Genomic DNA, 10516 nt, shown 5'->3' with positions numbered 1-10516 from the left:
GATATGTGAATTAACAACACTACGGAACATTTTATTGCCAGTTTTGTTTGGGGCAATATTACATTGAATAAACTCACTTCTCCCTGATGTCTATATTACTTGATTAGAATAAGTCAGGACTTAGTGGAAGATTATTTGGGAACCCAAAACTTGCATAGAAGACAAGAGTTTGATAATTATTTCCACATTAAAATATTTTGTGATTAATAATTAAAAGCAATGTTTACTATTTAATACATTCACCAAATATTTAAAGAATGCTTCTTGTGTTTCTGCCACTGTTAAAACTGTTAGGACTATCACAATAAAACTGACTACAGGGAAGCGATGTGGCTCAACCAGTTGGGTGCCCACCTACTATGTGGGAGGTCCCAGGTTTGGGTCCCAGTGCCTCCTAAAAAAGATAAACAGATGGCACACCCACCACAAGGAGCAATGTCTAAACAAGCAGATGCCGCAAGCCAGCAGACATCGTAGCCCGTGGGAGTGGATGTGGCTCAGGCCATTGGGCACTCGCCTCCTATGGGGGAGGGCCTGGGTTCAGTTCCTGTTGCCTCCTGGAGAAGGTGAGTAAACAATAAGCAGACAGATGAGAGAACCATCTGCTGGAGGGGCAGGCAATAAAAAAGAAACAATTAAAAAAAAAAAACTGAAAAATAGATCCTTAGGAAGCTTATATTCTATTTGGTGAAAAGAGACAATAAATAAGCAAACAATTATTCTTTAAATAATGAAATGTTAGGAAGGTGTATTAGTCAGGGTTGTCTAGGGAAATAAAATCAAACAAGAGATATCTGTCAATAGTACTTGATTTATAAGAGTCTCTCACATGACTGTGGGGATGCACAAGTCCAGGTTCCACAGGCAGACTGCAACCAGGGATTCTGAAGAAAGTCAAATGAAGGTTCTTGACAAGTTCTTGGAGACGCTGGCTGTCCAAATATGAGCTGGGAAATTCTCACTCAATGCTGGAATCACTACCCCTTGTAAAGCATTCAACTGATTGGATAAAGCATCACTCATTGCTGATGGCAATCGCCCTGACTGATGTAATTGTAATCAGCTATCATGATTTACTACTGCAGTAAAGTCAATGGTGACTAAAGTCCATAAATGCCCTTGTATTACAGTTAGCCCAGTGCTTGCTTGACCAAACAAGTGGGCACAATTACCTGCCTGAGTTGACACGTTAGCCTAACCATCACAGTCCACCCCTTGTCAACTTGGCAAACATATACATTACCTTAAACCATACTTAGTCTTTAAGTAAAAACAATAACAAACATGCATCTATATATATTTCTCCTAACAATGTTCAATTCTCCTGCATACAACTCAAAATGCATTAATTCCATACAGAATAGGGTGCAAGTTCTTGGTTAATATTCACTCTTAAACTTGACATCCTCAAACATTATGACATGAAACTGATACAACTTGTGACATGATAAGGGAAAAGTTTGGGGAACAAGACGAAGAAATTTGTTTTGTGTACATATACAATCATCATCATAATGAAACAAAGAAGAAAGATTCTTGACCATTACAGTCCTTGTTTCTGTAACTGGTCACACGGTTGAAGTTAATATTTTATCACTACCTTCTTCCTCTACCCATTCCATGTTTCCATTAACTTCAGCAAGTACTTCAGCTGATCCTGGTTCTTTGCCTGGTGGGGTGACCCAAACTTTTATTCCTAAAGATTCTGGGCCATTGTCAGTCCTGCTTGGATTGGGTTGTTGCCATTTCCTATTGACTTTAATCTTAGGACATGGTTGTACTAGGAGATGCCCTAGAGGATCTCCTGTATTCCAAGCCAACTCTTTTTTACCCCCATTATGTTGATGTAGTCCTATTTCCACTTGATAGTCGAGATCAATCACCCCAACCAGTACAGTAATTCCCTTCTTTGACTGTTGATTCAGAGGTAAGAGGAGTCCAAAGTGGCCAGGTGGCAGTTTTAACTTCCAGTTCAATGGAATCATTGTTGTGTTCCCTGGTGACAGCACTCCTCCTTTTGGGACTAAAACCTGTAGACCAACAAGGACAGGAAGCAAAAATTTTCCTAGTGGGTCACTAGGGGTAATAGTGAATGGTGCCACTCCCATTTCCACCCCTTGATTGCAGGACACATGGATCCTGGTTATGGGAGAAACAGCACCAGAGAGTGAAAGCTGATTTAGAGCATACACAGCCTCTTGGTGAACATTGCCCTAGCCCTGTAAGATATTGCCACTTAGTTGGCACCATAATTGAGTCTTCAAAAGGTCATTCCACCTTTCTATCAATACAGGGTGATGGGGAACATGGTAAGACCAGTGAATTCCATGGGCATGTGCCCATTCCTGCACATCATTTGCTGTGATATGGGTTCCTTGATCAAAAGCAATGCTGTATGGAATGCCATTCGATAAGTCCAGAGATGGTAGCTTTGGAAGAAGCATTGTGTACAGGAAATGCAAACTCATATCCAGAGTATGTGTGTATTCCAGTTAAAACAAATCATGCCCCTTCCATGGTGGAAGTGGTCCAATGTAGTCAACCTGCCACCAGGCAGCAGGCCAGTCACCTCGAGGAATGGTGCCATATCAGGGATTGATTGTGGGTCTCTACTGTTAGCAAATTGGGCATTCAGCAGTAGCTATAGCCAAGTCAGCCTTGGTAAGGGGAAGTTTCTGTTGCTGAGCTATGAAAAAGAAGGTAACATGGCAGGGGTGGTGACCATGGGCATTTGGGCTACTTCCTCACATAATTTACTTGTGCCTTCAGGACCTACTAGAGCCCTATCTCATATATACCACTTCCACTTTATTATGGAGTGCTGCTGTGCATGCCCAACTTTATGGTTTGGTGGGTCAGACAATACCCATCTCATGATAGGCAACTCAGGTCTCATGGTAACTTGATGGCCCATGGTTAAGGGTTCAGTCTCCACCTGGGCCCACTAGCAGGCAAAAAGCTGTTTCTCAAAAGGGGAGTAGTTATCTGCTGAGGATGGCAGGGCTTTGCTCCAAAATCCTAAGGGTCTGCATTGTGATTCTCCTATAAGGGCCTGGCCTGCCAAAGGCTCCAGAAAGCATCTCTATTTGCCACTGAACTTCTAGCACCATTGGATCTGTTGGATCATGTGGCTCAAGTGGTAGTGCAGCTTGCACAGCAGCCTGGACCTGGCACAGAGTCTCTTCTTGTTCTGGTCCCCAATCAAAACTAGCAGGTTTTCTGGCCACCCAGTAAATGGGCTGGAGTAGCACACCCGAAAGAGAAATGTGTTGTCTCCAAAATCCAAAGAGAAGAACTCAGTGTTGTGCCCCTTTTTTGCTCACAGAAGAGGCCAAATGCAATAGCTTATCCTTCACTTTATTTTTTTTATTTTTTTCTCCCCTCCTCCCCTGCCCCCATTGTCTGCTTTGTATCCATTCACTGTGTGTTCTTCTGTGACCGCTTCTATCCTTATCAGTGGAACCGAGAATCTGTGTCTCGTTTTGTTGTGTCATCTTGCTGCACCAGCTCTCCATGTGTGTGATGCCATTCTTGGACAGGCTGCACTTTCTTTCACACTGGGTGACTCTCCTTACAGGGCGCACTCCTTGTGTGTGGGGCTCTCCTATACGGGGGACACCCCTGTGTGGCACGGCACTCCTTGCACACATCAGCACTGCACATGGGCCAGCTCCACATGGGTCAAGGAGGCCTAGGGTTTGAACCACGGACCTCCCATGTGGTAGACAGATGCCCTATCCATTGGGCCAAGTCCACCTTTCTTATCATTCACTTTAGAAGGGATATCTTGACATGCCCTACACCATTGAACATCTAGAAATTTCACTGAGGTGGAAGGATCTTGTATTTTAGTTGGATTTATTTCCTATCCTCTATCACATAAATGCCTTTCTAATAAGTCTAGAGTCTTTATTACTTCTTGTTCACTAGGTCCTATCAATATGATATCATCAATATAATGGACCAGTGTGATGTCTTTTGGGAGGGAGAGACAATCAAGTTCCCTGTGGACAATATTATGACATAGGGCTGGAGAGTTGAAATACCTCCGAGGCAGGACTGTGAAGGTATACTGCTGACCTTGCCAGCTGAAAGTAAACATTTTCTGGTGGTCCTTACTAATATCAATGGAGAAAAAAGCCTTCACCAAATTAACAGCTTCATACCAGGTACCAAGGGATGTGCTGATTTGCTCAAGCAATGATACCATATCTGGGATAGCAGCTGCAACTGGAGTCACCACCTGGTTAAGTTTACAATAATCTACTGTCATCCTCCAAGATCCATCTGTTTCCTGTACAGGCCAAATAGGAGAGCTGAATGGGGGTGTGGTGGGAATCACCATGCTGCATCCTTCAAATCTTTGATGGTGGCACTAATTTCTGATCCCTCTAGGAATCTGGTATTGATTTGGTTTACTATTTTGCTAGGCAGGGGCAGTTCTGGTCACTTTCAGTTGGCCTTTCCAACCATAATAGCCCTCACTCCACAAGTCAGGGATCCAATATGGGGATTCTGCCAGTTGCTGAATATGTCTATTCCAATTATGCATTCTGGAACTGTGGAAATAACCATAGAATTGGTCCAGGGATCCACTGGACCAACTGTGAGACAGACCTGAGCTAAAACCCCATTAATCCCCTGACCTCTATAAGCCCCTCTTCTGACTGGTGGACCACAGTAACATTTTGGGTCCCCTGGAATTAATGTCACTTCTGAGCCAGTGTCTAATAATCCCCTAAATGTCTGATCATTTCCTTTTCCCCAGTGCACAGTTACTCTGGTAAAAGGCTGTAGATCTCCCTGGGGAAAGGTAGGAGGAAGATTAACAGTATAAATTTTGGGCAGTTTAACAGAATCCTTCCCCAAGGAGACCCGGCCTTCTCATTCAAGGGGCTCTGGGTCTGTAAACTGTCTCAAGTCTGGGAATTAATTAAGGGGCCATGATTCTCTGTGTCTGTAATTTGATTTAGGGTTTTGTTCACTTGACCTAGAACTCTTCTGTTTATACAGATCCAGAAGAAACTTAATAGACTCCCCTTCTATTTCACTGCTAGGTACCCCATAATGTATTAGCCAACGCCATAACTCTACATGACTCAGACTATTTTGAGTACTTTTTTGAATCTGCCTTTCATTGCAGTAGACACGCCCACCCTGACTTTGGTGATTAACCACAGATACCTGACTTTTACTAGATCGACATCTGTTCGTTCTCATAATGTTGAAGGATTCTAATTCCATCACAGCTCTCGCTACAGTAATATCTGGACTACAGAGAAGAGCAAACAGAGCTTTTCAGGGAAGAAGGAGTCAGCCTTACAAATATATTTCTCATAGTCCGGTTAAAGGTGTGTTCCCTGGACATTCCTAGGGTGGGTGGGCAGTTCTCAAATGGTAAATCAATTCTAGCATTCCAATCTCACTAGCCTTTGAATTCCCTCTTCTACTGTATACCAGGGAAAATTGGGCATCTCAACCTCAGACATGCTAGGTCACTTTTTGGTCCATGTTTCAGTCGACCACCCAAACAAACTTGTTAGTGCCCTTTCTAACTCCTCAAGCTACAGCACTGAATCCAGCATTTCTGCTTAGTGGGCCCATATCAATTAATTCAGCCTGATCCAACTTTATAGTCCTTCCACCATTTTCCCATACACTTAGTATCTGTTTCCACACATATTCTCTTGATTATTGTCTATGTAAGTTGGAAAACTCATGCAGTTCTTTCTGAGAATACCTTACTTCCTCATGGGTCACACTGCATTTCACCTTTGGGGCTTGTTTTGATTTTAGTCTAGTAATAGGTCTTGATGACAAGAGAGGTTGTGGGAGTGGGTAAGGAGAAGGATTAGAAATGCCTTGCAAGCTACAAACCTCGGTGCATTCCCTTGCATTTTCTTCTGGTGAGACAGGATTAGTTTCTTCAGGCAGGGGTTGGAGGGCAGTTTCCTCAGGGCAGACTGGAGGCTAGGCAGTGCATGTTGGAGTTTGGCAGGGACGTGCCTCAGGGCTAGGAGGAGGTCCAGACTCCTTGGGGCAGGCTGGAGGCTGGGCAGAGCAGGCTTCAGTTTGGCTGGTACCCACCTCAGGGCTGGAAGTTTTTTCAGACTCCCAGGGACAGGTTGGAGGCTGGATGATACAAGGTTGACAAGGTGTGGTCTGGATAGGGCAGGCCATTGCTATCTTATCTGGTAAAGTCTCAGCAGAATTCAGGGTTCCAATGTCTCCACCAATATTATCATTATCCCATATGTTCCCATCCCAATTCTCTGGATTCCACTCTTTACTAATCAATCCCTTCACTTTAAGTGCAGAAATCCTGCTGGGTTGAGATTTTAGATTCCTTTTTAACTCCACTACTCGTACAATGAGAGATTGAGGTTGGTTCTCAGATATTTCAAGCCTATGGCTACAGGAGACAAGATTTTCTTTCAGCACACACCTAGAAACTTGCCCATCATTCATGCAGCATTTAAATTTCAAATTTGAAGACTTTAATACATCTCTTTCTTTTGTAACAGTACCAGAGTATTTAGGAGGAGCACCCCAACATCATTATACCGTTTGACTCTACAAAACTCTGCTAAGGTGTTGAAAACACTCTCACCCAGATCCTTGCTTCTGGATGTAGGGGAATCCAGTGATGATATTTTGCATATCTCTATTGTCAACTCACACCAGGGACTGTAACAGCCTCTTTGTTATTGGAAAGGGAGTTGTCAATACCCTTGAGTCCAATTAGATTAGAGAATCAACTGCAAAGCTCCCAGAACTACTTCAGACACTCCATGTTTAAGACTCTGTTCCTCAAGGACCACTCCTGGTACCAAGCTGTATTAGTCAGGGTTCTCTAGGGAAACAGAACCAACAAGAGATATCTGTCAATAGTATGCGATTTTATAAGAGTCTCTCACATGACCGTGGGAATGCACAAGTCCAGGTTCCACAGGCAGGCTGCAACCAGGGGCTCCGATGAAAATCCAGAAAGGTTCTTAAGGAGTTCTGGGAGATGGTGGCTTTCCAAAGACGAGCTGAGAAATTCTCACTCAATGCTGGAATCACTTCCCCTTGTAAGGCATTCAGCTGATTGGATAAAGCATCACTCATTGCTGATGGTAATCTCCCTGACTGATGTAATTATAATTTGCTATCTATGGTTTACCACTGCAGTAAAATCAATAGTGACTAAAGTCCATAAGTGCCCTTGTATTACAGTTAGCCCAGTGCTTGCTTGACAAAACAAGTGGGCAGAATTACTGGCCGAGTTGACACATTAGCCTAACTATCACAGCAGGAAATACATAGGGTGAAAATTTGTATATTGTCCAAACTGAAGGTGGTTTGGACTACCTCAGAGTGGATGTTCAAGGCAGATTTCTCTCAGAGAAGGTGACATCTAAGCTAGGAAATGAGGAATGAGAAGAAACCAGTAATAAAGAGAACTTAGAAAAGTTTATCATAATCAGAGAGAACAAGAAATTAAATAGGCAGACTACATTTCAAACAGTATTCCTTCTCATATATGTTCTATGAAACTCTAAAGACTCTATTACATAAGCATACATACACACACAACACAATTCATACATGATCAAAGAAGTTGTGAAACATTTTTGGAGAGAAACAATGTGTTTTATCATAATAAAGAACCCAACTAATTTGTAGGGGAATAAAAACATATTTGTGAGTGTTTTAGAAATTTCTTTAACGATGAACTTCCCCCAATGTTTTAGATAATTATTGCACACTAACCTCCATTGAAATAGAAAAAAAAACAAAACCAGGTATAGATAAATCATCATCATTATCATCATCATTATTTTCATTCTGGCTACATGGAAGTGGGTTTCTCTAAAAGAGAATATAGACTCCTCCATGGAGTCATTCAGTTGCCATTACTCTAGCAAGTCATGTAAATTTTATCTCCTCCACTATAAACAAATATTTCCCTACTAATCTATACCTTGCTCTTTATATCCTAGTTGATTCATTTCACCCCTTTATCCTAGACTATTGCAACAGCCCCTTGGTACAAATCCTTGCCTCAATTATTTTTTTCTCAAACTACCTTCTACCACTTTCATAGCTCTCTCTTAAAATGCTCATCTGACCATATTACTCCCTTCTTTAAAACATCTTTTCACTCACAGTAAGAACCTGCATAAACTTGTGGGACATCTCTCTCCCCTACCACCATCCCACTCTCCAGGAGCTCTATACATACTCCATTCTTTGCTTTGTGAGTGCCTCGGCTCATTACCTTGTACCTGCTTGGATTATACTTTACCACTTTCCCTACCTCTTTCCTTGATTTAATTAATACGTTTTCATCCACTTATTATTATTATAATCATTGTCATTATCTATTACACATATTGTCTTTGTGACAGGTCCTAGAAAGGCTGTCCAATGAAGTGGTTACACAGAAAGTTCTGAAACCAGACACTCCGTGTTGAAAAGCTAGTTGAGCTTGCATAACTTCTCTCTACCTCCTTTTGTTAATTTGCTACATGGGGCTAATTGTACTTCCTGTTTTTCAGATGTATTGAAGGAATTACATGAATTAATCATGTAAAGATCTTGTAAGAGGATTGGCATGTAGTAAATAGCTACTATTATTGTTATCCCATTGTATAGTCACTATGGACATGAGATTGATCAATTTACACAAATGAGGAAGCAGGGGGTTTTGAGAGGTTTTGCAGTTTACACTAGGTCATATAGAGAGTAAATGGCAGAGATGGCTTATGAATCCAAATCTGTATAATATCAAAACCTGGGCTTTCAATCTCTCTAATCTCCCTCCACCTAACTCAATTCTGATATACTTCCTCTAGAAAACATTCTCTGATGCATCTGTCTTCTTGACTTCTGAAATAATATGCCCATATCTTTAAGATTGTACTGTGTCTTTAGACATTCAACTATAATTATCTGATAATGTAACTCTCTCTTTCAATAGACTATTCATAAGGATATTTTGGAGGTTTAAGAATACGATCAACATGCCTTTTTCTTCTTTGCACTCCCAGCACGTAGCAAAGTTACTTTCATGAAGCAAGCAATCAATACATTTTTTAAATGAATGAATGAATGGCTGACTGGATGACTGGATGAAAGAAGTTACTTTAAATTAGCCTTCAGGATAAACGATGAGTTTACTATGATGTGTGTGTGGAGGTGTGTGCGCACAGGTTTGGGTGCATATGTAATTTGAATTTCTTAACCAAGAAACATCTTTCTGTAACAAAATGCTATTTCTACCCCTCAAGTAAATTATGAAATGTTAGTTCTTTTAGAAAACATTATTTATTTTATTCACTGATTTATATTTAGCACCATTACAACCACAAAGTAATTATCCTTCACATTCCTTAGAGGTGCACAAAGGATAACTATTTTCCATTATATAAAATGATAATTCCCTAAACAAGCTCACACATTTTTAAAAAAGAATACTAATTAAACCTTTTTTTCTCCCTCAGCTAATCCAAATAATAATCTTTTTATAACCTTGATAAAACTGTGAATGTTAATATGCTTAAGAGGGGAAAATAGAAATGAAAACCTTTATTTAATAATGTAAAACCCACAACATCTCTAATAAAGGGAAATAAAACACAATAAAACGCTAATGATTTTATAAATAAGAAACACGTCTCGTAGCATTGTTCAAATCATTTTGCCAAAAGTACACTGTGGTTGCTTTCACCCTTTCTATGAACTGAGATGCTCCAAAACTATATATTATGGGCTCACAGTTGCATTGTATTTTTGCCAGTAAACACTGTTACTGACATCAGTTCTTTTATTTCCTTACTGTGCTAAGCTGTGGACATACCCAACCCCAACCCCCTCCCCAAACATGTGCACCATTATTTCACAATTATTATGAAACTTATTTCTTGAATCTCACTTGGAGAGAACACTGAAGTAAAAGGATTCAGGTATATAGTTCGCTTCCTTTATTTCTGACCTTCCTAATGTAGAAATGAACTCATAGCTTCCCATGTTAGTTAGTTATAGATGAACTTCTAGGAGCTTAGGTAGCACAGCCATTCAAAAACATCGCTAAATAATGGAAGCCAAGAGAAATATCTTATTAATTCACTTACCTCAAGAAATAAATGATCTTTTCTAGTCAATACTTCACACAAGACTAGGAACATTTGTCATAGATGTAACACCCTCAGTGGGCTGTCATTGGCAAAGTCCTCTTAGATAAATCCTTCCGTAATTAGTATAAAGTTAGGACATACTCTGGCTTCTTTCACAAAGAGTCTCTTTTGCAAATAGCATTATAATAATAATCATAATAATTTTGAAATTTTGTGTCTAAATCAATACAACGAATATTTTAAGCTTAAAGACATAAGAAGTATCATTTCTTAAATTACTGTGAATAATACGGAGAAACATGAGTGAGTCAATTTTATCCTCAAATACTGTTCTTTTTCCATTATTAAAAAGTTTTATTGAAATATATCATTCATACATGAAAATACATAAACAG

This window comes from Dasypus novemcinctus, chromosome 16 (genome assembly GCF_030445035.2).
Source record: "Dasypus novemcinctus isolate mDasNov1 chromosome 16, mDasNov1.1.hap2, whole genome shotgun sequence".
NCBI lineage: Eukaryota > Metazoa > Chordata > Mammalia > Cingulata > Dasypodidae > Dasypus > Dasypus novemcinctus.
Note: the sequence above shows the minus strand (reverse complement) of the source record.